Raw genomic sequence first — 27,732 nt, 5'->3', positions numbered from 1 at the left:
AAAAAAAATGTTCATAGAAGGGTTACATGTAAGGATAATTACATATGGAAACAATTCCACACAGCAGACCTGTAACAGAATGTTTGTTAAAGCTCACCTATTTAAAAAAACCTACGAGCAATGTGATGACAAACAGATGTTGGAAGCTGTAATCTTTAGCGAAATGGAAGCGTAGCCAAGCAACATTTGCGTTTCTATAAGCTTGTTACAGGAGCACCTATCAGACAACGAATGTCCGTCTTGCTATTTTGCATGTGTGTGCATGTATGTTAGACGATGCGTAGTTGTGTATTACTATCTAAATACTTAGTATAGAGTAGTAAATTAATTGTTACCATATGTCGGTGTGTATCAGTGGAACATAATAATCATATAATTAACAAAAAGTTATATTTTAAGACGTATTTGTTATCTGGTTGTTGTTAAACCCTTATGTTAGAAAGGCTCGGATGGCTACTCTAAGCATTTGCGCCAGTCCAGGGTGAAAGCCTTCTTTTCCACACCACATCTGTCAGTTTGCCAAACTCTATATATCACTATTACGTACTTTTTCGAATCTACTCAGAAGAGGAGGACAGCGGATAAGGCAATCTCGGGTGCACATAGCACAGGCGTAGCATACGACATTGTTGGCACACGTTTTGCACATTTCTGTGTCTTGTAGGCATGCTCGGTGCACGTGTACGTAGAGGAGAGCGGAGTATCTGAGCACCCAGAGTGATTCTACGAACATAGCCTCATATTAGCCATCGTATGCTGCAGTAATATAAAGGGACATCGTGCATGCAGTGTTCTTTCGACCGTCCTTTGCACCCCCTTTCGCATCCGATAATTGGCGGAGGAAAGGTTTGGACAGAAAGATGGGTGCACCCTAACTGAGACAATACGCGCGCGATACCATTGGAAAAAAGTGAAATAGAGCACAGCAGTCAAGGTCGCAGACACATAGAAGCCAACGGTAATCTACTGCATAGGAAAAGTGATACGAGAACGCTGGTGTGCGTATATTTGCTCAAATGAACGCGCAAATGATGGACTTCGACGGAAGGCAGTATGGTACAAACAGGAGTCTCGCTAGTGTGGGCAATTGTAGTCTCTCTTTGAGGATAGACTAAGATTGTGACAGAGGAAATAAGCGAGTCAGATTTGGGTTTAACAAGCATTGACTAACAAAGGAAGAGCTTACCTTACTTAGCGCTTCAGAATTATTCGGTGTTTCAATAATGAGCGTAGCGCCTTCCGGTGCCTTAGGAGAACATCCTCCAAGCGGTCCTCCTGGGTAAGTATGTAAGCGTTTGGACGACAACAGATAATATCCGATTATTTAATATTGTGTTTGTTGGCAGAAACACCTAGCGGTGAAAAGATACTAAAAGGGACAATGTGCATGAGGGACTTCATTAGAAATCTCGGACACTTTTATTCTGCGAGGTGGCCAACACGATGCACATACTTATATAACACAGCTCGGAACTGTCGTTAAATAATAACGGTGAATATGTACACAGACTGAATTTTAACTGAAGTCGGGCTTCCCTTCGGCCGAGCTCTGCCCAAGCAGATTGCCTCTTATCTGACCTTCATCGCTAAAAGCTGGAGGCTGATGGCATTATACGGCAACTTTGGGTTAAACACTGTTAAATAGCACACTGTAAATGAGATACGGGCATCGTTTTATAGGACGAAGTTGTAGAAGTGGTTGACCAAAGACGAGATCAATATTGCCGCTGATCTTTCCGCTGCTGTACTGAACGTTAAAAGGATCCGTCTGCAACGGAGACGCCGACGATGAGATGCTAATAACGACTACGCTGTACAACGGTCTTTGATCTAAAGCGTGTTAACGAAACATCCGTTAGAACGGACGTGGCCAGTTAACAGATCAACATTAGTATAAAACTAATTGTCAGTAATAGTTTATAGTGTCACAGTTTTTTTTCTTTTGTTTCATGGATATAGTTAATTTATAAATGAATTGACTGTTTCAGAAAAACAGTCGGCGTTAACGTGGGACTAATAATTACCCTTTGAGTTTCTATACAGAAAAACCGAGTTCGAAAATATCGAAGGCAGGATAATGATTCCCCGTCCCGTTTGGCATATTAAGACCGGTGTAACTATAATCAATTATTTTCTTTACGGGCGGTACCTGCTGTTGTATTTCTAGCTTGTATATGGATAACTGCAAATTATCAAATTTTTTCAGTGGCAAAGCCAGTGAGGCATTGTTAAAGACATAAATTAATCAATGAAATTCTCCATTGCTAATTAATTAAAGTTCTGTTAGGTTCTCCATAAAATGTATGTCGATCGGCTAGTGTACGGTTATTGTGGAACACAAGGTTCCCATGGCTATTTCCACATGATTCTTAGAAGTGCTTGAAAAACTAAAACCTGGCTATCCTTGTATAGATACTAAGGGGCGCAAGATCTAGGACTATAGCCTACCTAACGTTACAGCGTGACTCTTCAACAAAACATGTCATATATTCGGCCTGTCATAGGCCGCCTGTTGTCTGTTATTATTATGTAAATTTTCTGTTACTGTGTGACAAAACGTCATGCACAACACTTACATTTTTCTAAACATTCCGAGGTCCCTATCATGATGAAGTATCGACGGTTATGTAGGCTTGATGATATAAATTTGAATTGTTTGTTTAACACAAAAAATAATAAAAATCCCTGGAATATTTTTAAATTTGTAGTGTGAATGTTAGGCCACTCTATAATATAAAGTTCATGTACTTTGGATTAAGGCGTTTAAACCTATTATATATGCGTACATGCTCTAGACTCGATGAATAATGATCGTCTGATGACGGCGACTGATGGGTGGTAACAAGTGGCACATTTTTGCGTCGTTGCGATGCGAGCGGGGTCATTTTTTTTGTTTGTAGAACGAAATGTCTATTGAAATGTTATTGCGCGGTCTAGTAAATTTCCTTTCGCTTAGATGCGTATATACGTCAGTTCTCTAGGGCTGACTGAATGTCTTAGAGGTATCAATCACTTGGTTGCAAAATGGGGGTATATAGTATAGCCTTCTGGAAGATGCAATTCCAAAAAAAAAGGACCCAGTTTAGGTCAGTTCCATATGAAATCTGACTCTGATGAAGCAGTCGGTAGACGCTAAACCTGCTGCGTTCAGCAGTGATCCTAATTTTCTACAAAAACACTGCAAATGTACATCCTGAAGGATACACTGGCAAAGATGTGGCAGCAGTATCATGTAAGCAGGAGTTGGAAAAATGTTCACTGTTAGCATCATAGCAGTTACAGAAAACAACGAAGAGCCGAGTTCATCAGTTCTATTTTGAGACCCAGCAAAAAACCCTACCTAAGAAATCAATAGATTGCAATGGTTGACAAACCCGTTTCGGAAGTGCGCTACTTTAATACGATTGCATTATAGACATAGTTTTGCTACATTGTGTACTCTAAAGCGAAACGCATATATGCGTCTCCCACAATTTCCGTAATCGGTACCAACGTATTCTTTCTTAGCTTAACCGTTTAATGAGAAACGCTCAATAGACCCATGAATATTAATACGCACGTGCGCCTTTTTTAACATATGTAAAGCGCCGTCCATGCTGGTGTACATGACGATAACTGAAATTGAGTCAAGTTCAACTCATTAGCTTATTAACTCCCATCACAATACAATAAATAATACTACCCTGTGATATGACCTTTTTACGAGCAAAATGACACGTATCCTTTAAAGCGTCAGCCGGCACCTAACAACGATATCTGTACTATCTAGAGGGATCTGCTGTTTTTCTTCGTGCATTTTTCCATTCGGCCCTCTGCCTGCCATCTGTATCGCGGTTCTGTTGGTCATCGCATGACAGGGAACTCTTACTTGGCATTGTATTGCAGCCCAAACTTTTTGGAAATCTTCGGTGAAGGCTTGTACTTCAGCTGCTTCGTTTAGGCAGCTGTACCTGTTGGAGTGAGTCATCTATTCTATCGTCTCAAAAAAGCAAAGTCGCTGAATAGTCTGTCCAGATCTCATCGCAGTTTCAACGATCACTAGTGTAATCTGCGAACAGATGAAATTTATCGCTATGGCATATGGTTATAATCTTAAGATGTAGTTCTTTTTTTAACTCTTTTAAACATTTTTTTTGTACTTTGTTGTTTTTTACTTTGTGTCAAAAGAATTGTCATTTATTGTTTCGACCAATACGGTGTTATATAACATATATCATGTGAGTTACATGTGGCTTAGACACAAGGGCTAAGCAGAACTAAGTTTTTAAAAGCCACACCAAAGAGAAATTTTGAACATCGATGCCACAATCATCATTTAATGCTCGTCGATCCATTAAGGTCTTCAATGATAGTGATTGCTACAGCCGAACAGGATCGTTGTCCAATCTAATGAACGTATATGATCGTAATGATCTACTAAAGATTTCAACGTTACGACCTAACGCACCGATCGTTCATTTAAATGAATACGATATAGAAGGTGATGGAGACAGATCGCTTTAATAGAGTTAGCTAGATGGGTGCCCTATTAGCGTTGTTTTAACAGCGAGAAGTAAACACAGCTTAGTAGCCATAAAGGCATATCCTGCGCGGGAGCAATATCGGTCGCCACTATTGATGGCACCTGGCAACCTCCTCTGCCTTCGCCCTTAGACTGTGGTAAGTTCTAGCGTCGACAAAACATCGTCGTTTATTGAGCTAATGACCTCTTACCATATTTGAACAACTACCGGTTAAGGGTACTATAAACGCTAACGACTGCAAACAGCCATGAATCTTTCAAGTACTATGTTGACATCAGACATTTGTGTGTGTTTCTTCTTGATATTACTAAAAATCTTTTTGTATTTAGATGTCGATTTCATCTCCAAGTTACAAAATAAACTGGCTTCCAGAATGGAACGAAATAAAAAAAGGCACGATGTACTTTAGTATGTAGCGCTTGCCTGCGTCGGTTGTCGGATTGATCTGATAAATGCTCGTATCTATCAGTTTCGTTCATTGACGTTCAATGCTAAAAGGGCATCAGTATGGAGCAATGCCACAAAGCCGATAAAGATTACTCTTAAGACATTTATTCACTAAACCCTTTGCGAAGCATGGATTTGGTAAACGAAAAAGGGTACTATAGTAGTAATGATAAACGTGATGGAGCCTCTCGGAAGGTGTTCATACATAATAACCCGCTGTCTCTGTAACGCTAGTCTAATGGACATATCGGGTACCGGACTGGGAATGAAAAACGGAACGGAAAAAACAGGCTAAGCATACAACTTAAATGGCGCAATTACCAGTTATCTTATTGTTTAGCAAAGTATTCCAGTAACACTTTCTACAATATTATAGACCTTCATTTAAAAATTGGCTAGTAATGCTATTTACAGTACAGCAGATTATCTCGAATAGAAAAGACTAACTGATTACTTTTCTCTGGTCTTAGCAGACCTTGTCTGGCTCAAATGAAATATATGTATGAGTCCGAGTTTTTTGAGTTCTGGTTTCGGATGCCTTTTCTATTACATTGGCCAGGCGAGAAGGTCGCTTTATCTAGAGCTAGAGGAAAGTATGCCTGCCATTGAAAATCTAATTCAGTTTACAATTATGGATAAGAATTACGGAATAGCTAGGTGACTGCGGCGATCTTTCGTGATGTGCTAATAAGAGATCACCGATGCTTCTGAGGTACTTTACGTATCCATATCTGAGCTCTCCATGCGAGTTCAGTGATCTGCGTGTTGTTGCCGATGTTGAGCCAATGAAGGAGAACTACGAAAAGTAGCGTTTATCACTGGTTTCAAGCATTTACTATTCAGACTAGTCGTACTGTAAATCTTTGAAGCCCTGTCTGCCAGAGACAAGCGATTCTCCGTTTGCCGATAGGAGTGTTTTATTCTAGTATGTCAATCTTGTTGAATTGTTTTTATTATGTGAATACTGCTTGAAAATACTGTTCCTTAGGACCTCGGAATTCGGCCTTTGCGAATAAGTGACGTAGCAAACATACGTTGTCTAATTAACCGGTTCGCAACTGGAAAACTTGTCTTGTATGGAACACTCTACCTTGTACTATTGATTCTATTTCAGCTGTTATTGATCGTTTCTTAATGGAATCAATTGAAGCTTGTTTTCAAATAATACAAGTGATACAAGATAGACGGAGAATATAGACAGTGATAGGTAGGGCACCTTGTATTTTAGGTCTGTTAGGACGTTTAAATAGTATCATAGTTTAATACATTAAAGTGTACGCTAAGACACCATCCATATTCATGAAATATATCTGATTGTTTCAGGCTATATGATAATGTTTCAAAAAGTTTGTCTCGCTTCTTCTACCATCCATATCGACTGATTTAATTATACTAATTACCACTTTGGCTTGCATCTGTAGAACAGTTACTACCAGCATCGTACATACGTCGCTTTCTAGGCCAAATGCTCGGTGAGTTCAATTGTTTTTATATGCTTCATTTTTTATTTATATACGTTACTTGTTAAAGGCTATATTAGACGCATGAATATATAAAGCGTACAGCGCTTGAATTGGAAGAGATTTTAGTGGGGTGTTCGCCCAGACCAACATGGGTTACTTTTGGTACTAGAGAAAACTCTGTCCTGTTTAAAACAAAACAACAAAAAAAAAAACTCACTGTAGTGGAAAACAGGACGTTGCTTTTGCAATTTAAGAGAAAATGAGCTATCATTCGATCTCTTTGTGCTAGATCACCACCGAGGTCCAAAGCGCCCTTTTTTGATTCAACCCGAGGGTCTACATGATCACTACAAGGTCTACGTGAGGTAAGTCGGAAGGTCGTCTACACGTTTTAAATATGAGACCACTTCTTACAAATTTGACTGTCTGATACAGAAAGCAACGTTTTTTTTTTTCTTTATAGAAATAAATAGCAGTCGACAGCTGGGTCGTCCACATAGGTATCGATGGTCAATCAGTTTGATACTTTTACACCTTTCTTCACCCTTTATATTTTTTTGCAGTTTCGAGCCCGCGCAGCCTTAGATCACTTGGCCTGTCATTAGTCTGAAATTCCGTTAGAATATTTCGTATGTAACGTATCTAAGTAGCCCGTTAACGAGTTTTTACCTACCAATATCGTTTGGTGCACTGTCCTAAAGCATTATCTAAATAGAGAATGCTCTGAATATGTTGAAAAAAGGTTCCGTATCGAAGCGATAATTGCGGTGAATGAAGCTATTGTATTCAATAACATGACCATAAATAATGGCGCCTTTAGTGCATCTCAACATTTTCTGCGAATCTATTTTAATTTAGGCTCTTAAAGACAAGGCATACAAAAGTCCCAACTAAGATGGTGTACCTCTTATGCGTATGCATATACACATACGTATCGACCAAAAATACGGATTCATTCCTCTGTAATGATAGCTCAAGCTACCTTCCAGCAATGGACATCTATGCCTCCGCTGCTCCAGTGTCTCCATATTATTATTGTCCTTGGTGGGCATTTTTGTAGCGTTTAAATCGCTACTACTCCATTTTTACATATGCTCATATTCACAAAGGCTTATGAAGTCACTTGCATTCTCGCCCTGTCCATCGTCTTTCTGAACCATTTAGCAGGTCCCCCGCACATTTCTGTACGCACTCGTGCACAGGCACGTTAAGTTATATGCAATATTTAAAGCTATTTTGTATTATAACCAAACCGTAAGGGCACAGCAACCAGTCAGCTGTACATCAGCCCGTCGTCACGTTGCTCCGTGCCCACTAAACGAACGGGCATCTACGAACTAGATGTTAGACAGTTGTATTTGGTTCTGTCCACTGAACAATGGGGACCCGGGTGACGACAACAGCGGTAATTCAACGTATTTTTTCACCTCTTTTTTTTGCCGTCACCTTTCTTATTGGCCTTTCGTGAAGCCCTAAATTAAAACTACACCCATGCGTCAGGCTTGCAACGACTCACTGACTCAACATATTATAGGGTATACTCACCAAGTAGCGAGAGCGCATTGTATGTGAGTGTCTGTGGCACGAAGGGTCTGTGTGCTCTTCTTACTAAGCCCCTAACAGCTGTCGTCAGGCTATACGTGTCAATAAGCATTAAACAGAACGACGATTTGCCACAACCAGCCTGATCGGTTCAGATGATTAGGTACTGATACTATTATTATAGGGCCTCTCGAGGCATAGCGTTGTTTGTCTACCTGTTTAATCTACTTACACTTTCTCTCTGATACTTATTATTAACGACAATGGACGTAGCTACAGTAGTTGATCCGCGGACGATAGAGGTTCGGCGGGAGGGACCGTAATTATTGCTACGAACATCAGCGATCCATTCAGAAACCTATCGTATCTGCTTTACCACACTACTTGCGCCACAATGCACTTCGCTCTGTCGCTCGGCCTCACCGGTTTCTCCGAAGTCGAGATACAACGGGAAGGGAAGTGGTATCTTGCCATCTTGGAATCTCATGCCTTGCCAATGCTTTTATATAAATTTGTGGCCTGCAGCATTATACCACAATCATCCTTGACAAATTCCCCTGGCTATGGTAATCATTGCCGCGTGAACGTCATCGGTGGTCCGGTATCATCGCCGGCGTTATTGTGTGTAGGCAACGTCAAAATCCTTCGTATGTGTGACTGCGATAATCAGTGACTTTATCTGACCATGGATCTGTACGTGTACGTGCATGTGTGCATGCGCGCACCGTATGAGAAAAAACCTGGTTGAATAGGCATCATCCCACAGTGGCCGGCGAAGCCACTTTCATCACGTACAGCGTGATAATCACCTCGGGTAATGGTCTTTACTTTCCTTACTTAAGTGTGGAGAAGTCTTCCCGTGTTCTTCGTCAATGGGCGTTTAGCCAGAAGCCGCCGTGAGAATGGTGTACGAACTTCACCATCAGTGGTTTAAGTAAAACGAACTGTAATTAGTCGTAACTAGCATGTTGGCTATAACCCCATCGACCTTATGATTGCAACCTCGAAATGGAATTATTTTTCTTTCACTTCCGGCTACTGAATTGTATTGAAATCGAGAGAAATAGCTGAAGTGCTGTTTAGATGTTTATTTTTCTATGTTGTTGGATCATAAAATACAATCGACTCATACCATCGAAACTAATCTTTAACACGATTTGAATGCTGTAGTTGGTCTGAAACTTCAGTATCGAAATGTGTATCAAGCACGTGTTCAGACGGATGCAATCACATATAATACTTACAGTGTCTAGTGTCTTCATACGAATTCATAAGGTCTCATTAAAGCAAAATAATAACGAGATATAGCACACGGCTTGGTTATCAGTCCAATGTACCAAATTGTCCGTCGTGCACACCTACAAAATAATCGGCAAGGGAGTGCTCGAAAAGGAGAATCTTCTCCAAGCCCTGACATTTCCGGTCCCTTTCCATCACAAATTCGTGTTCCCTAATGGCCCTTAGGCCAGACAGACATGCACAATTATCTATACTTGACTGTCTCGAGCTCCGTTGCATCGCTGCCGGACAAATCCTTGTACCTGCGACGGTGCTGAATTTGTCGGTCACCCTGATCGTGCCTCAGCATTGTCCTTTACCCTCTCGCTCGTAACACTTCTCGATGTTTAGATAGCATTTCGTGTTTTTTTTTTTTAATGGATGAATTTTGATAATTGCTTTGCTGCATTTGGTTCGCAAACGTTGCACTTTTATAGAACCAGTTGGTCGTCCACTAGAAGCAGTAAATGGTTTCCACTTTTGCTTAATCGTCTACCAATAATCGGGGCTTGTCCGTAACTTTCCACTACCCTTCACCAGTTTTGCCTGCTTTTTACGAAGAGGAATTGCATTTGTCTTTTAGGATTTTCCGTTTACCTCTCTGTTATGCACGTCCCGTTGCTGCCATACGCGGACGTCCTTTGATGGTGGTGACTGGTCTGTTCGATTAGTTTGCCCTCATACTTGCCACCGGCTTTCGCCGCCTTTTAACCCATCACTAATCGAGAGGGATACGGTTTGGCAGATTGGACCAGGCTTCCGCAAACGCTGTAGATATTACTACTCGTAATGGTGGAATGGGGTGGACAGTAGCCGAAGCAGTGTTAGAGCAGGCGTGCCTGCAGACGAATATAGCCGATGAGGTCCAATGCGCGTAGGACGATGATTCTAGGACGCTGGTCCTCATACAGGGGGAGTGTTCCACGATCGTCAACGCAAGCGTGGCTACTTCATTCTATTGTCGTAGAAGATAGCATATGTTGTTAGCCGTCGTATGAGAAGCGTCAAAGATAATAAAACATATCAATGAGCGCATAAAGAAGCAAGCAAGGAACGCGGTCTCCAGATACAGGTACTATCGCACGTAGATCTATTTATGCCGAGCCGATTTCCCGCCGTATGGCTCATCTGCTTTGCAAGTAGGTAGAGCTTGTCCTGGCTTGCTTTATTTATTTACGTAAGTACCAGATACATGCATGGTGTATGGCAAATCGATCACATGATCACGAAGGTTGTCAACAGGGAAGCAAGAATCTACGCGGATATGAGCTTACCTAGTTTGCTTTCTTTTGTCAAAAAACTACTAACAGAACAATTGAGTGATATTATGGGCGATAATTCAATAACGACTATACACTAGTATAGTTGTTATTTAATTATATATAGTAGTATAACACTAGTATAACGAGCAGAAGGTAACAAAAAGATCAATATAAGTTTGTAACCGTCCCGTTGATGACTATTTATTATTACTTATGGCTGGTTCTATTGCTGTTATTACGGCACGTCGAGAAACTAGTTAATATTTTAGGTTTTGTTAACTATTATGAGCGGGAAAAATTATCAGTTTTTGGCCATAGACTCTTTCACTATTTACTGACTTATGCCTATTTTCTTACTATTGCTTCTAACAGTAGAAATAAAAACAAAATTGAGGTAGCATAACTGTGCGTAACGAAGAAAATCAACGCTGGTCCAAATTACGGTCTTTAGTGGGAAGAGCTGAGATCGTCTTGTACTAAAGAACACCCTCTTATTCATGATTGTACAGATACACTAATATATAGCCTTGAGCGATGCATCGACTGTGGAGTAACTATCTTTTGCCTCAGAGGTTCTGCAACGGGTGAAATTTGACATCTAGAAGTTAGATTTTCACATAAACGAGTTAGAAAAATATGAGCTGTGGGAAAAGAGTAAAGTTGATGTGTTAACGGTTTATAAAAGATGTCCGTTTACGGTAGAATACTATTAGGATATGTGAATACTGTGAAATATCAGCAAGTTAAAATGCGTGCACCTCGGGTGTTAATTGGCGCCCTTATCTTCAGTTGTGATGATTAGATAAGTAATCTCATTAGTAGAGAAAACAGGCTTCTCTAATTTTCAATTAAACAATAAAAAAAGCCCTTGCCTACTGATTTTCTTATAAGTTTTCTCCCTTATTTGTGTCGGCGGAGCACCATTGCAATGAATGTAGTTACGTGTTCTTATAAAGGTTCAGTCGTCAAATGATTACCATATCGCGGACTACCTTGGCTAAACGGACGAGATCGCGACAGATGAAGCAAGCAGTTAGATGTAGACTCTATGGCTACCACCTCCAATAGTAGCATCACATAATAACATGACCACTCGTTTTATCCGACGCTAAAAAAGACGCCCGTAGCGCGAGGAGACCATGTAACCTGTATGTACCTGTTATTGCCTTTATTTGTATACGATGAAATCTGCGATCTATCGAATTCCAGCATAATTCACTAACCTTCTGTCTGTTTAACTGAGCTCGATAGTTCTATAGTCTAACGTCTTCGCTGCATTTACTATAATTGTTCAGGTACACAAAGTTTCTGTAGACAGGTGCACGAATAACGGCACAAACGGACTCTAGTTCTGAGAAGCTCGACGTTTATGGGAGCTCTCCTGAGGGTTTTCGTTCAATAGTGTGTTACTCTATCGAGCACAGTATTGTACGACTGAGCAACCAATTAACAAATGTGTGTAAAAGCTGTGGATAGTTTTTGTGTTCCTCGCTCGTTTTCGTTTCTTTGCCCCCACGCCGTTTGCATGAAGCCGCGGGACCAGACATAGCTGTGCTTCGACCTACTATGAAACCTATTTAACCACTGGATCTACTTGAGTAAACCAACCTACAATGACTTAGTCTTTAGTTGGAATTCTTCTATACGGTATACTATTTACTGTTCCGCATCGACACCCAAACGGATGGTATATGTGTCAACCATCGTTGCTGCCTCTGGTCGGCTGCTTCTGCACGCTATTCCTCTTAAAAAGGTCGTTGTCTACACCTGACTTACTCTGTCCTGTCGTTGTTACGTCCAAACGTCGAACCAAAAGTGCACCTGATTGATATTGACAGCAAGAGGTGAGAAAAGCAAACACAACAGCTATTAAATAGGTAACTCCCAACCGACAATAAATAGGAACGATTTGTCGGCCGGCAAGTCCAGTCAGACTACTACGCAGAAGAGTTAGTCCCGAAAAGCTGGACTGGAACGGCTCAAAGGGAAGGGAGATGAAATAACCGTTCCTGCAAGTCATGGTTTCGAAGTAATATCAAACATATACCGAACCATGGCCCAAGCTGATAAAGGGGTCCAGGGTTTAGTGGGTGAGAGTCCCACAGTACCGGACAAAGAGCAGTCATGTCCTGCCTACGTCCGGTCTGCATAATGCATTTGCCCTTAACCTCCAAAAAAAAAGAGTTAGTCCTGAAAAGCTCCGACAGCAGCAGCGGTAGATGGCATGGAGTAGCGGCCACGTCTACTTATTTGGTGACGACATCCGATGGAGCATGGACGAATAGCGAATAACGCCAGCTCTAAAAATACGTGTCAACTTGCGTAGTAAAGTAGGCCTTGATCTAGGTGAGAGACCTGCTCGTTAAATATTGAGAATTTTGAGGATGATAAATGCATAGATTTGGCTCTATTTGTATGAAACGACTTCTTCTCCGTTGAGTTACTCAGTCTGAATTGTTATTTCTATAAGAATAAATACACATAAAACGCAGCACTAGATACTTTGCATGAAGTTGTTATTAAGTACAAAATTACGTCAGTCATATTCGTTCGAGCTTGCTGTTGCTCACGTAACAATACACTGGACAGATTTCATAACCGGTTTAATGTTGCGCTGAGATCCTGCCCCATTATGTGCAACTAATTTTTCTCACGTTTTATTAGATATGAAAGCAAAGCTTGTACGCCTCTTCGGCTAAACCTGCTTCTAAATAGAAATTTTAAGCGTATTGCATAATCATATTTGCTAAAATTCGTTTGAAAATGGAAATTAAATATAACGTTGAGTTAATCATTTGGGGGCATGCATCCGAACTGGGTTTGCACTAGCCAGCCATGGACGAAACTTCTAGGTCATTTATAGGACAAAGCGCTATTCGATTTGTAGTCAACAACGGGCTTGATGTGACTCTGCGACAATTGATACCATGGTGAACCCATTGGTACTATGGATTCTGAATTGTATCTTCAGAGAGTCAAGTAACAGACGCAGCGCAAAATATATGAATTAATAGTGCAGTGAAATGTGTACTTATAACACAACTGCGGCGTGAACATCAGCACAAAAACGGCTGTGCCTTTTGTTTCCGACTGAAGTCAGTCTCTACCTTTGCCTTTCCTTTTCGAAAATGTGCGCTCACACAGAGTTAACCCATCATCAAATTTTTAGCCGGTCCGAATGCTCCCACCGCTTCGGTTTGCTTCGACAAGTGGTCGAAAGACTTCCACGGCAAACGATCACTTCGGAAAAAAGCGTAAAAAGAGCGAAACAGAAAAAAGAGTTACATGACGTCGGCAGAGGGGAACGTGCTGGGGTTCTAGTGGAAAGCAATTAGCCCGCCGGCGATACGAGGAGTGTTCAAATAGGCAAAAAGTTATGAGCAGTATTGAATATATAATAGTTAATTTCAAGACAGGGACACGGCACATCTGTTGCTTTATCCGCGTACGAAAACGAAAAGTATGAATGAAGTTTTTCCAGAATCCATGTCTACTTTACCTCAGATATTCAAGGCATTATCGTTTCCTAAGTAATTACTAAAAAAAATGAAAAAGCCAAGACAAGAGAAGTACTGAACAATCAAGGAGAACCGATATATTTTATTTCTCCGTATGCCATACCTTCTTATGAGCAAGATAACAACTCCTATGACAGAAGGAGACCATCACACTGCTTTCGATGGACGTCCATTTCAGTTTACTCCGATCATTGAAACCGATTTTTTCTGAGTCTATCAGATTCTCAATTTTTTACACTGTGTGTTTTCGCGTATTTCTGCCTCTCTATACTTCGTACTATGATTCGCCTTTGGCGCAAGTAACACATGTGAGTAAACGTGTGTAAGCAGATATACCCTAAGCCAACAAGGCTAAGAACTAGTTTGGCAGCTTATCCTGTGCCCTGTTCTAATCATGGTTAGCTTAGTTTTTCGGCAAAATAAGCTTTTCCCGATCGAACGCGTCTACCTTAGACTACCTCCCGCTTTCCTTTCTCCAGGATCTACTTCGCTATTCTTTTCCTTTTGCTTCTCATCGTCTGGATACAATTTCGTTCTCGTGTTGTAGTAACGCTCAATGCAACCGAGAGCACTGACGCTGCGCCGTCGGTAATTTTCGTCCTCGAAACATACCAAACTAGACATGGATCCCGTCGAAGCGGGGGCCACCAGGAGCGACAACGGCTATCGTGACCGTTCCCTTTCAGTGAATTTTGTCGTCGCTTGAGGAACAGATTCACCACTAGCTACGGGCCCTGGACAGAGAATGCAGATAACACTGCTAGCAGAGAGAAACCGTTAAAAGAGAGGAAGTAAGTGGGAGACGACCAAGGTAAAAGGAACTCTATTTGCATGATATTGCTGTCACCATACGCAGTGGCGTTGGGTATTGACCGGCGGGATGCGCTTCATGCTTCGGTGTTTATTGTTGATGGGCGCTGCCCGGCAATACAAGGAAACTGGGTGGAGACACCCGACTGCATATATGTTAGTATGCGATTATACTTACAGTACAGTGAGTAGCACTTCGTGGGTAGGTATTATTGGGAAAAAGTGGCCTGCAATCTCAAAAAGTACGGGTGGATATATCGACCAGGGCGCTGTCGGAAAAAGCGAGGCACACCAAGACCCATTTTTGCCACAACAACAACAGCAGTAAGACCAAAAGAGGTCGAAAACATCACAAAATGGACTACCTTGTCTATAAAGGTCATAGCACAGTAACACACATAATTTTTAAACGATATATGCCACAATTTTCGGAATGCGATTGCGACGCGTTCTGTGGAAAATTTTTACAACAGAGTTAATGATGCAGGAAAAGCCCAGACGCAATGGAACGTGGCATTGGGGCTGGCGTCCAGTATTAGATAGCCTGTAGTTTACAGACCGTTCTAATTGTTTTCGAAAATTATTAGAAATCACTTAAGGTTCGTGCACTTAGGTGCACATAGGTTTTTACAAATTAGGTGACTGAGCATTCAGCTTGCTTTCGACCGGCAGCGTATCTTCACGACCTCACACTACCCACGAGATGGTAACCTTTGCTTAGTTTCTTGACCTGTACATTAGCCTTTCCTGCTAGCTTTTCTGACGTGTTCTATTTGGGCGTATTATTGTGTGTGACCCTCAGCATAAGAATCATTCAAGTAGATCGAACCTGGACGTACTTAGCTGGTGTACCGCGCTTTATTGCACTGTTTACTAGAAAGCATTACGTACATATGATTACTTGTTGTTTCACTTGAGTAGTTAGTTGTTTATTGCTCCTGTTCATTTTGTCTGTCTGCAAATTTGTTTTCGTTTTAGCTATGATCAGAGTAAATCGAGTCAATGTTCCCTGTATCGGACCACGTTCTTATCGGAACACATTCCATTGATCGGCAATTATTGCATTGTCCCTACAACTGGCGGCAACGGAATCAACGTAAAGCATAGAAGTCAAGTGGCCGAGAAAATGGGCAACACGAGGATGGAAAGGGTGAGCGGTAAAACTGCAGAGCTAAAAAGCCTAATAGAGCATCTCAGGGTGGATATGGATCGGGTTATATCCCCACCAAGGCGTTTACAGGTAGTTTCGTAGGCACCTACTCGGGCTTACTAATGTGACGCTTGGCAGGCCCAGCCATTACTAGCTTGATCCATTATTGAAAGCGCGGGAACGTGGGACAAGTCCAAGTTTCATTATACAAGATGTTTCCACAGGACTTATCACCCCACGCGGTAGGACATACGTACGCTCTTTTAGTGAGAAGAAACAGTTTTTGCTGGAGCGAGCCAGGCTTTTGTTTGTGCCCGAAGCGTTCCTGAGAGACGTTAGGGAATTGCGCTAGCGTCAAGGCTTCGTAAACATTATCTTGCTGCAGCCAGGCCTCACCGTCTTATAAAGCTCAGCTACCGACTACATCTGTATATGGATGCGGGGCTCAAGCCAGCAATGGATAAAGATCTGTACAGAACGGAGCGCTGTTGTCTATTGCACTATCCTAGGCTTTACTTAGATTATGTCGCAGAATATGTCGACGACAAGCAGTCATTTGAAAACCTTATAACAAGTACTTAAAGACATGCATGCCGGTTATGTGGGGACGCATCGCTAGGATATCTGTGTTTTAATCTATGGACCATGTTGCAATAATTATTTCACAGATAAAAACGATGATATAGATAACAGATACCAAGTCCAATCATTCCTTGCTTAGTGCCCATTTCTAATCATCTATACATTCAATGTGTTTGAGGTAAATTGGGGCGCAGTTGATAAACTGCGCCTCAACTTGATAAAAAGCGAAGACTCCTAAGAACTCGAAACAACTAGAAGGTAAAGGAAAAAAAAACAAACAGGTTCAAAAGCTTGGCTAATAGAACTTATCTAGACAGCTTAATTCTCGAAAACGATTCTGGAATGATAGGATTTTTCTTAGCTATATAACAGTTCAAACGCCTTTGATCTGATCTCTTTTCCAGAGTCCTACGTTTTACTTCGCGGTAATCCTATTCGCATTCTTCGAAAGTCATCTGGATATTGGCCACACATGACTCGGTAACCTAGCAGATTCAATCCCACTTGATGTTAATCTTGCGCGAGGACATTTCACAACATCCAACCACGGCTCACACGCCAAACATAAACTCTTATTTCCTCGGGCGGACTGTAGAGAGAATTGGTGTCCGCTAGCATAGCAAAATAGCAGACGAATGCATGTCTGATACGACAAACAGCCCGCCAAAGCGTGTCCCACTTTGTCCCGAATGCCCCGCATATAGAATAGGATAGGTTGTTAGAAGAATTGACAAAAACAGTTTACCGCGTTTGTTGTTCGTACACTCGCCTAGAAAACATTTTCGCCGATTCCCCTTAACTTGGAAAGTTTCTTTGTCATTTTAATGAACCTCTTAATTAAGAGGATAGCAGTACATACGAGTTCCCATTGTGCCCCTCTATTGTTTTAAAGTGCAGCGTCGCTTTAATTCAAAACCAGTGAACCTAACTGCAATTGTTTCCGTTGGTTCGTTCAGCTCACACGCCTCGATATTTTATTTATTTACGCACGTCATAATAAGCAGCAAATACCGTTCTCTGGCCTGTGGTTTGCTTTGTATTGGATTGCTACCGCAGACGTAAAAGAGTTCATCTTGACAGGTCCTTTTTGCACAACCAAGAATTGTCCACGTATGAGATTATCATATGTAGCTCCATGAGTACAAGTTTTGGCTTGAATGCACATGTGCTAAAATTTCTATACTTTCAATACGGTAGCGCATAACAATATATAATGATCTTATTGGACTTATATTAATATCATGTTATTTTATTATTTTACTGCATTAGATGACATTATGACGAGCATGATTGTCCGTGTACTGACAGACATTTTAATCGTTCGTGTTTCCTTATGACTATACAAAATGCAGAAAGAAAAGCTTGCGCCTGATGCACATTTTATCTTCGCATTTTCAGTCCCGTCCAAGCCATTAGCAGGCTGACTTCAAATACATATCTTGCATGCGACAGATACACGATTACCTTTTTTTATTTATGGTTGGATTCTGTAACAATATAGAGAGCCATAAAAATCAGGCCCGAATTGAATAGAAAGGTTGGCTAGCATCTGGCAACCTAATGGATGTAGGATACGGACGTTAACAGCCGCTGTCTAGCATAGAAGAAAAATGGACCATGGCCGATTTTTGTTCAGGCCTTCAAGATCGGCGTGTTAACCCCCTGTAAGGTGTCTTTGTGGCTATTTTGAGGCAGGATGTGGTAGCTGATTAACGTGACGAGGCCTGGACAAGGTAATACTGTAGTTCGATGGCCCGTAGATATCTCCATGTTAGCAGTGAGTGTCGAAGGGGCTAATGATATAAATCATAGTCACGTGATGATTATATACGAACTGTAGAATTGTACGGTAAAGTAAAACTTGTGTATAAAGCGTTGCGTATCTCGCCTTCCTAATATTGTTAGCCTAATAGAAAACAGGATTTATTATGAAGGCCTAATTTGTCTCGGCGATTTCGTCTGGTCATTTTTCGCCTCAAATCAAATCGAGTGTATAATTATTAACTGCTATTTATTTTTTTCACAAACAACGTAGCTTCTTAGAATCGTGTAGGCGTATACAAAATCATCTAAGACTGTAGATGATGTGTCGATAGGATGTAAGCGATAAAGTAACAGACAATGCGATTGCTTGTCAAGCCATCGGTAGTCGCTAGAAAAAGGTAGGCCGTAAAAGCAGACTGAATAGATTCTTCTAGGAATGTCTTGCATTGGGGTTTTGGAACGAAGTGCGGTAGGTCTTCAGCTTTAGAGATCATTATTTTTCAGAACATTGAAGGAAAATCGGAGAAGACACGAAATATCACCGTTTTACCGAGAGAATTATTATTTTCGTGTTTCATAGAAGCATCATACAGTATTGTGATCCAAATCACGTTAGTCTAGCTACCAAAAAAAATGTAACTAGGGCTCTTTTATATAGTTCACACACTACAAATCTTGATCTTACGTAACCGCTGTGTTCAAAAGGACCATAGTTTCCATTAGGCTGGCTGTTTCTAATTTTATATCAGGTACCGCCGTTGTGTATTCTGTTAGACGGTGAGCTGCCAGCACGAAATGGCTCAACCAAAGTACCGTGATCTATTCAGCATTTCCTGTGGACCAATATTCTATAGCGTAACTCTACCATATTATAGGTAGACCCTTACGACCATAAAAGCGTCCGTTTCTGAATGGCTTTGATGGCAAATTATATTACATATGAAACTACGTTAACGAATTAATACGTTGAGTCGACGCTTATGCTGTTGCGACACTTAAAGTTAACAGCAACTTAGCTACAGGGTCATGCTTCTTTCTCAGATATTTTTTTCCAGCACATTCATATAAAAGGCTTTTAAGGTGCGGCTTATGGAGGGGTAGCGCAGAGTATAGCCTAATTACCTGTACTTTGCAGGTGATAAACGTAAGGGCACGAGCGTGGTATATTATCCCTTAGAAGCCTGCGACTCAGGTCTTCCGTGCTGTTAATCCATGATGTAGAGGAAGCGTGCTTGCTCGTCCCCATATCTGTTCCTAGAGCCAAGTCTGTAGTTCTATAATCGTGTCTATTTGTTACCCCCTTTTTTAGCCCAAATTAGCTTAGATACCTTAGTAAAGACAAAGTTGATGTTGCTCTCTTGTAAGTGGCGGCTCATTATTTTTTCACGTTTACCGACAAAAGCGTCTTTCCACAACGCGTTCATCTGATGCAACCGCCATTCGTGACCTTCACAACCAGAGTTTAAACTATTTTTAATATTTTTTCCTCAAGATTTGCGGATTGCGAGTGACGTAACATCGGTAGGACGTCTAAACCCGTCGAAGTTTCGCTCGAATCTGTTGCGCGTAATTCATACCATTTGAGACTCGTGGGAAGTGGTTCGCCTCCAGTGGAGATTTAAATACTTAGAAATCCAGTTACGTCTTGACGAATGATGGATGCTGTTCTACTTAATACAGTAGAAAGTATATATATATATATATTGTCATAACACTACCTTCAGTGTTTCATGTTGTTTACGACATGACCATACGTAAGTTGTAGTCACAAAGGAAACATCCTCAAGGCACAACACGAACCAGCAATTCTTTACCCGACCGACGCTTACATCCGCGATAGAAATTTTCTTGTGGGATTCGAATCAAAAGGGCCACATAGCTCATAGTCAATATCGATTCAGAGACTAATGTAGCGAGAACATCTTTTTTCAGAGAGGTTCTTCCTTATTATTGTTATATGTATAGGGGACCTGACCTCGTTAAGTATGCAATATCCATGTTTAAAAAAAGTAACCTTTACATTCCGAATCGAGATGATAGTGTCGTTAGATATGCGTCTTTTTGCTTGTTTACTAAATTTTTGGTTACTTCCAACTTATTTATTTGGTATGAATCTTCTACATTGGTATATAGAAGTCCTGCTTGATTTTTTGGAAATCGCAGAAGGACCTGCAGCAGTACGAACTTTCGATATGAAACAACGAAAAAAGTAAAAATCTGTGCAGCGCGGAGACACTGCTCAATAGTTAGTCGTAGTCGTTTTCTGAAAAGAGTGCAGTAATAACAGCAATACCTCACGATTGTCCAGTAATAATGTGTTTGCCCACTAAGCCTAGATACATGTCATAATCTAACTTCAGATTCGGATGTGGACATATTTCCTTTCGTGCAGGGAATCAGCCATCTAGAACAATGCTTTATAGCTTGAATGTCGGACGTGAAACTTGAAAAATGTATACTCTGAAAGCGAACCTCAGACCTACGTCATGTTTTGTCGGAACCACTATGTAATGATACAAGCGTGTGTACCTAGGAATCAACCAACTTCTACAGTTATAAATCATCTGAGAATGCACATTCCCGCAAAATCCACCGTGACCCACTAGGTTATTCTAGCTGATTTTTTCCATCCGATTTCAGTCGTTCCTTGACGTTCTTACAAGAGTGACGGCATTGAAACGGTTGCCTGACAAAGCAACGAGGATTTCAATAACTTATTTCTGCAACCGCCAGCAACGATATGTTCCCACATCATCTTCCTGTGTCTTCGTACACAAATAATACAGCACCCTAATATGGTATCGTTCATCACAACAGCAGCCATATTGCCTGTTTTCTATTTCATCTGTTAGGAACATCGTACGCCCCGAAGCCCCGGCATGGCGATGGCTTTTGGCGACGCCCGCTCTCGGGACGCGGCCACTACCGCCCATCTTAAACGAAACAGCGTCGCGCTTATTTTGCTCCTTTGTTTAGACGAACAACGGCTTGTGGGTTTCTTCTGGGCCATGCGCTTTCCTTGGTCTTTCGCTCGCCGCGCATCGTACCGCTTTGCTTCGGCCAGGCCGCATGGTTACCTGCCCGGTTAGTTGCTTACCCGGCTTTTTGTGTATAGTAACAACGGCTGCATTAACGTCCGTAGCTTCTGGTCGTAGTAGACACACTAAGCTAACAATGATTTGTAAGCGGACGGAAGTACACTCGCAGCAATGAGGTATAGAGGCGTAACGAAAACATTGTTCTTAACTGAAAACTCGACACATTGCGGAATTCGGCGGAATCGGCGATCCATTCAGGTAGAATCGGCGGTCCTGACGGTAATACTGTGGACATCAAGGCAAAATCGCACAGATGAGGAATGCTGCGAACGGCGCCTGTATATAGGCGTCTTACAGCGACTGCGGTCACAGCAAACGCTGTGAGACCATCAGCAGGATGAAAGCAGAAAACCAAAAGGCAGGGTATCATAGAGCAAGAGCACTAAGCGAAGAAAATAACGTGAAAGAACTGTAAAAGAGAATTACACGATAGGACGACCGCTGATCTAGCTGGACTAGCGCTGCCATAGCGCCGAGATAAATGAGTCAGACTAGTCGAAAAAGAAACGACTTAGGACGACACATTTCAATTATGTGTATGTGATGATATAGCTTTTATGGGTATAGGCAGCAACGGCGTTTTTCGGGTCGTTATGTGAAGAAGACCAACAGACTAGTACACTGAACACGATATTGTACCGGACGTAATTTTTCTTTTGGCGATCACTGGAATACATGATAGTAGGAGCTGCGCATTGTATATCTATACCATTACGGCGTATTTCAACGTCATGCTGTTGTTGGCCCTTGGTACACATAGGGACGATAGCGTTTTTCAGCCGATGCTGGACTTCAACAAGGAAAGTCTACACGATGCATGCAATCTCGTTCAAGCTATTTTGCTTCAAAGAGGAGCTCGGGCTTTTGCCTAAAAAGTGTAATGGGCATTACAATAACTTGCGATGTAAACATCCGCGTAAATCTTTTTCAAGTCGATTAACTTTTTTCTACACACATGGCCATAACATTGACAGGATTTGTGCTCGATTTTTTTCTTTCACGTGTCTCCGACAGCGAGTATTCTTGGTAGCACATGTTTTTATTTCGGACTTTCTTCCTTTTATCTAACAGTATATTACAACAGTGTATCTAACTATCGAACAGCGACTCACGCTTGTGATAGCTTACCTGAAAGAAGAAAGCCTGTTTCTACATCCAGACACTGTTTACTCGTGTCGACGTGGTTTTCTACTAACTAATCACTCGCGTCTCATTGTGTAATAAAGTCGAGTAGTTAACAGACAGAGTCCGGCAACTCGCTGAAGCTCCTCCGTCTTTATCCCCTTTCTTGCAGGGTTTGTAGAAAGGCCACTCGACCATGGATTTGACTTTCTGCAGTGCTTATGTCAGAAGACCGACAGATGTCTTCAGATACATGCGCGTTTGTTTTCGAGGTCGTATTTTTGCTTGCATTGCCCTCATTTCGTCCTTTTTTCCTTCTGGATCAGAGGGGATGCAAGAAAGACCAAGCCCATGGCTGTGATCTTTCTTCTAATCTGATCTGGAAAAACAGCTTAACCAAACCGAATTTGGTTCTGTTAAGGCCTAGCTCGATGCTTGATCTTAAGCAAGTTGCTTGTCGCCGATAAGACAAGCATATGAGCGCCGGATGAGCAGCACGCTGAGCAAAGACATCTCACATGTCTCTAGCGTCATAGGCGTATGCATGTCGTGCGAGCTCTATGTGGAGTATAGGCTAAACGCACAAACATATCCAGATCTTATATCTTGCCCCTTATATCTTATACCTACCTGGCGATACCCAAAGCCGAGTCATCTAGGTGATTCTTGGCTTTTCTCATCTATCCCTGAGTCAAAACGGCGATATATGTAAGTATTTGACAAATAATAAAGAAATAAATCAAATAAATGCCTATAGTATGTACGGCAAGTTATAAGCTACAAGCCAATGTATACTGGCTTTACAGGTTCTTTTTCGTCAAATTTATTTTTTTTTGCTGTGTAAGGCCCAACTGAGATATTTTGAAGTAAAATAGGAAAGTTTAGTTCGTAAATACGTAACTTAAAGGATGGTTTAGTTTGTTAGAGAGTCCTATCAACACCACAATCTTCACCGAGCTTTGACTCTTTCCAAAAATAACGTTCTATTGATTTTATCTTCCTTTTTCATTTCAAAAGACATATTGCTATATACGCATGCATTCGTAATAGCATGTGTATATTTGTAAACGTATATATATATATATACCGTAGGAAAAGAGAAAGCCTGATAAAAAAATTTCAGGGAATTCGGTTCTGTAGTCGTCGAGCGGCTTGTACATTAATTATCTTACAACACTGAAAGACACCTGTACGCCAAAGACAAAATAGAAGTCTGTCCTAGAATATTTATGTGTGTTTATATAATACAAGTGGCATGTTTGTGTATGACGAGGGACTAAGCGACCTGTACTTTTTTTGGCGGTAGGTGGTTTTGAACCGTTTGCTTGAACGCTACGCAGCCATGCTCATTGATAAACACTTTATAATTACAATAGTAGTTACAACTTATCCTAAGCTAAACACCACTATCCTAGCACGTCCATCTGTTACTTGTCACTGACCCTAACTGAACTTCCGACTGCTGCCATTGTAGCGTGTACATCTCGGATAATGCGTTGCGCTCGCAGCTGCAAGCGTCCTTTCTTTATCACTTTGTATCCTTTGACACCACTTTGTATCAAAGACCACCACAAGGGGTCGTTCTAAAAATTCAGCGATTGTGCGACTTCGAGGGCCCTGTGGTTGGCTGCTCGGTCGCGAAGCCCTAGCCTATGGCCTTTCCAAGGCCTCAAATCTTTGAACACTGTCGCTTCACTAGCCAACATTCATTTGCCAATCTGAACAGCTCGCTTCACCATGCCGATTTTAACAACAGACAAATAGAAATTGCTGCGGCAGCATCGATACAGGATGACGGTTAACTACGTGCCTAGCTACACGGTCCGTGCATCAGATAGCGGGTCGGGTCAGTCTAGACCCTTGGCGTTCTCCTTTGTGCCAAAGAATTGCACATCTGCAGATTCGACTTAGATCGTGGATTGCGTGCTCTCAGATTCCATGTCCCACCGGGACGATTGCAAAGTGTCTTTGAAGATCCCCGGCTAAATGAAAGCCTCCAGCTGTTTTTCTAGACACACAGACACCCAGATAAATCAACAATATGTTGTTAGCATACTGCAAGCCTCCCGTTGTTGCTGGCACACTTGTTGTGCTGTTTTTGCTATCGATAGAGTGAAGCTAGCCCTAAGCTAGTAAGGAGGCCTGAAGGGTCGGACTGCTGGTAGAACTGGTAGGGAATATCGTCGGCAGTGTGCCTGCCACACCGGAATAGTATACAAGCGGTATCTGGCAACAAATGCTATAGCCGAGAACCCGGTTTTGTCGCGCCGCGCTATAGTGAGTACAGGAACAACTAATATTGTTGCAGTGGCTGTCGTTGTGTGCATATCGAACAAAAAAAAAGAAACCGCTAACCTTTCGACAGAAATAACAACGAAAATGATCTCTTTCAAGGGAGACTTCTTGCTGCTGCTGCGAAGCCTCGTCACTGTCTACACGTTCCGGCCCTTTCGGTATTTTTTCTTAGAAAATTCCAATAACTTTTCAGGACAATGCAGGTTCTGTATTTGAGTTTTGTCTCGTCATTTCATGTTTGATGAACTTTATAGGAATAGAATAGTTGTCATATTTTATTTCGTACAAATACGACCAACAGTGTTTGAGAGACGTGTCCCCCCGATAGACTGTTTGGTAAAACACGAAACGATGAAATGTCAGAGTTACTCCGGATAAAGTTGCGGGCAAATCTTAAGTCAATGTAATCTGTCCAATAAAAGCAGTGCTTCACTGTTGGCAACGTAGTCTTCTTCTTTATACACAATCGGTGATTAGCTTCCGTAGAATGCAGGAGCACAGCCATCTACTATAACCCGAGGACGGCCAAAGCTGCATGCACAAAAAAACCGCTCAACATGAGCGAATTATGATTATCATTAATAGTAATTCAAGCCGACTTTTAGAACGAGATCGTTAACGCTTCATAAAAGCGTCGACGACTTCACTTACGTGTGCAAGTGTGACGCTTGTTGGTAATGTGCTTCCTAAATGATGCGTGGTAAGACGCCATTAGACCCTATCTAACTTTAAATGCATCCGAAAGGCTAAAAGTACATTTTATAATACGCCAGTAACGCTTCCGACGCTGTTTCGGCCCATACGAAACGTGACGAAACAAGACGCGATCCAAGGTCATTGTTAATTAGCTAAGGCGTATGTCAAGGATTATTTACGCGTTGTTTCTTGAGTGCTTGTCGCAAGTCGTTTATAAAAGTAAAAAACATGACATCGTGATTAAAAAAACGAGATAACAATTTATATTCTCGGATACAATAATCGATACTGGTCTAAATTTAGAAATAGGCAAACATGGGGTAGACGTTGAAAAGTTTATAGACTAACATTAAAAGCGCAAAGTTTTTTATTATATGTAAGCTATCAAGCTTTCTAGATCATGACTCATCCAGCTGTTCTAATTGTTGATGCAAGGTGTAAATGGGAGTTATTTTCGTTACGAATTATAACGTGAGCCTATAATAATCGCCTGTTGTACTGTAGTAAGGCGGCTGTGGTAAATTTCGACTTATGCTTGTGAACGATAGGATTCCAAGACTTTACTAGTCTGCCACTTCCTCTATACTGCTGAAGTGAACTTCAACTATTCCATAGAAACATTAGTCGAATAGGAGACTCAAAGCCACAAGTCTTTTTCCTGCCTTGTCGCGCCCATTGCCATACGCAAATGTGTCGGTAAGCGTGCCAAGTCTCCGGCATATATATTACGTTGTCTCATATAAGAATATACGGTATTTTGCTTATGTTCTCATAAGCCCGTTTTTATTTAGCCTTCATTTTCAATTAGCACAATTGCCTGTTCCCCTTTGTTTATCGACGCTGTCCGAACGTTACGATGCCTTTGCGGTGTTCGGTACAATGTTCAACAGTTCTCGGTCGAAAGAAACTAGAGGCTGCGGCTCTATGGCTTACCAGGATCTTACTAACAATACACCAATTGTGTGTGTATAAACGATACTGTATCTTCACAGTCTGCGTAGACCACTCGACCTTCTGTTACACCAGGGGTGGTTTGGGTTCTTACAGCGGTTCAGAAAATATTGCTTTTCATAATGCTATTTCGCAGATCCGTTTGTTCTACGTCGTCATTACTATTTTATCTTTCCTGTATTTTTGTTTACAGTCGTTCACGGGAATATCTGATTTGTTATTGCCGTTGTCCTTCTTCGATAAAGCCCGCTACTTCTGGCCGTCTGCCGCTCCGCAAGGACACCCCGTTGTCAATCGGTGGCCAACCTCGTAGAGAACACAAACAGCTACATGATGCCGTTTTCATTCCTCCGGTTTTATCGTATCACCTAGAGACTGTGATACAGGCATCGTCTTCGGTGTATTTACGTCTGCGTGTACGTTCTACACCACAGAAATGCGACATAGTATGCTTGCGTAGGAAGCTAACGTTCTCACAGTTCTTCTGCCTGAATTAGCGTGTGTGTAGACAAATAACATTGTGTCCCTATAAAGAATACGATAGGACTCCACCGTGACTAGAACATAAATCGGCGAACTTGAAATGTTTGATACACATTGACGTGCACCTGGACATACTTTGCGTTCGTACATGATCCTCAACCGATCCTCGCTGAACTGTGAGTCCTGCCCACGCAACACCGTCGCTGCAGTGGATCGGATCGGAACGCCGACTCGTCGGTCTTTGCCATTAGCCGTACCGGCCCCTGTATGTTGTGTGCCCCCATGATGTTACTAGAACTCTCGACGTCCCGTTTCAGTACCCTAAGTTCATGCTATATCTGGAGCAGCAGCAAGAGCGCGTCGTCTTCAAAGAAAACGGAAACAATAGTACCACTGGTTGATAGAAATAGAACAGCGTCTTACAGTGGTACACGTGTGTCTATTTTTGGCAGAGGCTCCATGGCTGTACAAGAAATTTGTCGTTGTCGCAGACTTGGAGATGTTGGACCCTTGCCGATATCGCGCTTTACGAAACGCGTGCGACTTTTGCCAAAGAAAAAGGGGAACCGCATAGCAGCAAAAAAATATCACGCGTAGCTACATGTACTATGCGAGGATATAAGATGGCTTTCGTATTGGAAGAGGATAACGACTTGGCAACAGAGAGCTAACAAACAGACAAAGCTCCCGGCAAAAGCTCCATCAAGGCTTGTGGCTTGATGGAGCTTTTGCCCAGTACTTGAGCGAC

At 41.7% G+C, this 27,732-nt stretch overlaps 1 protein-coding gene and 1 long non-coding RNA gene across 3 annotated transcripts in view; both read left to right on the top strand.

The window, feature by feature from the left end:
* Positions 1-27,732, top strand: part of LOC111250607 (5-hydroxytryptamine receptor 1-like) — a 287,617-nt gene that overhangs the window by 25,013 nt on the left and 234,872 nt on the right. The window lies entirely within an intron of this gene.
* LOC147755270 (uncharacterized) lies at positions 567-17,199 on the top strand. The gene is made up of 4 exons (XR_015328905.1): positions 567-1,279; positions 6,294-6,442; positions 6,723-6,798; positions 16,980-17,199. It is a non-coding gene; the product is annotated as an uncharacterized LOC147755270 (long non-coding RNA).

The sequence above is a fragment of the Varroa destructor genome, unplaced genomic scaffold, assembly GCF_002443255.2.
Source record: "Varroa destructor unplaced genomic scaffold, Vdes_3.0 BEIS01000005.1, whole genome shotgun sequence".
NCBI classification, from domain to species: Eukaryota; Metazoa; Arthropoda; class Arachnida; order Mesostigmata; family Varroidae; genus Varroa; species Varroa destructor.
The sequence above is the reverse complement of the archived record's forward strand: the minus strand, read 5'-3'. Positions and strand labels throughout refer to the sequence as shown.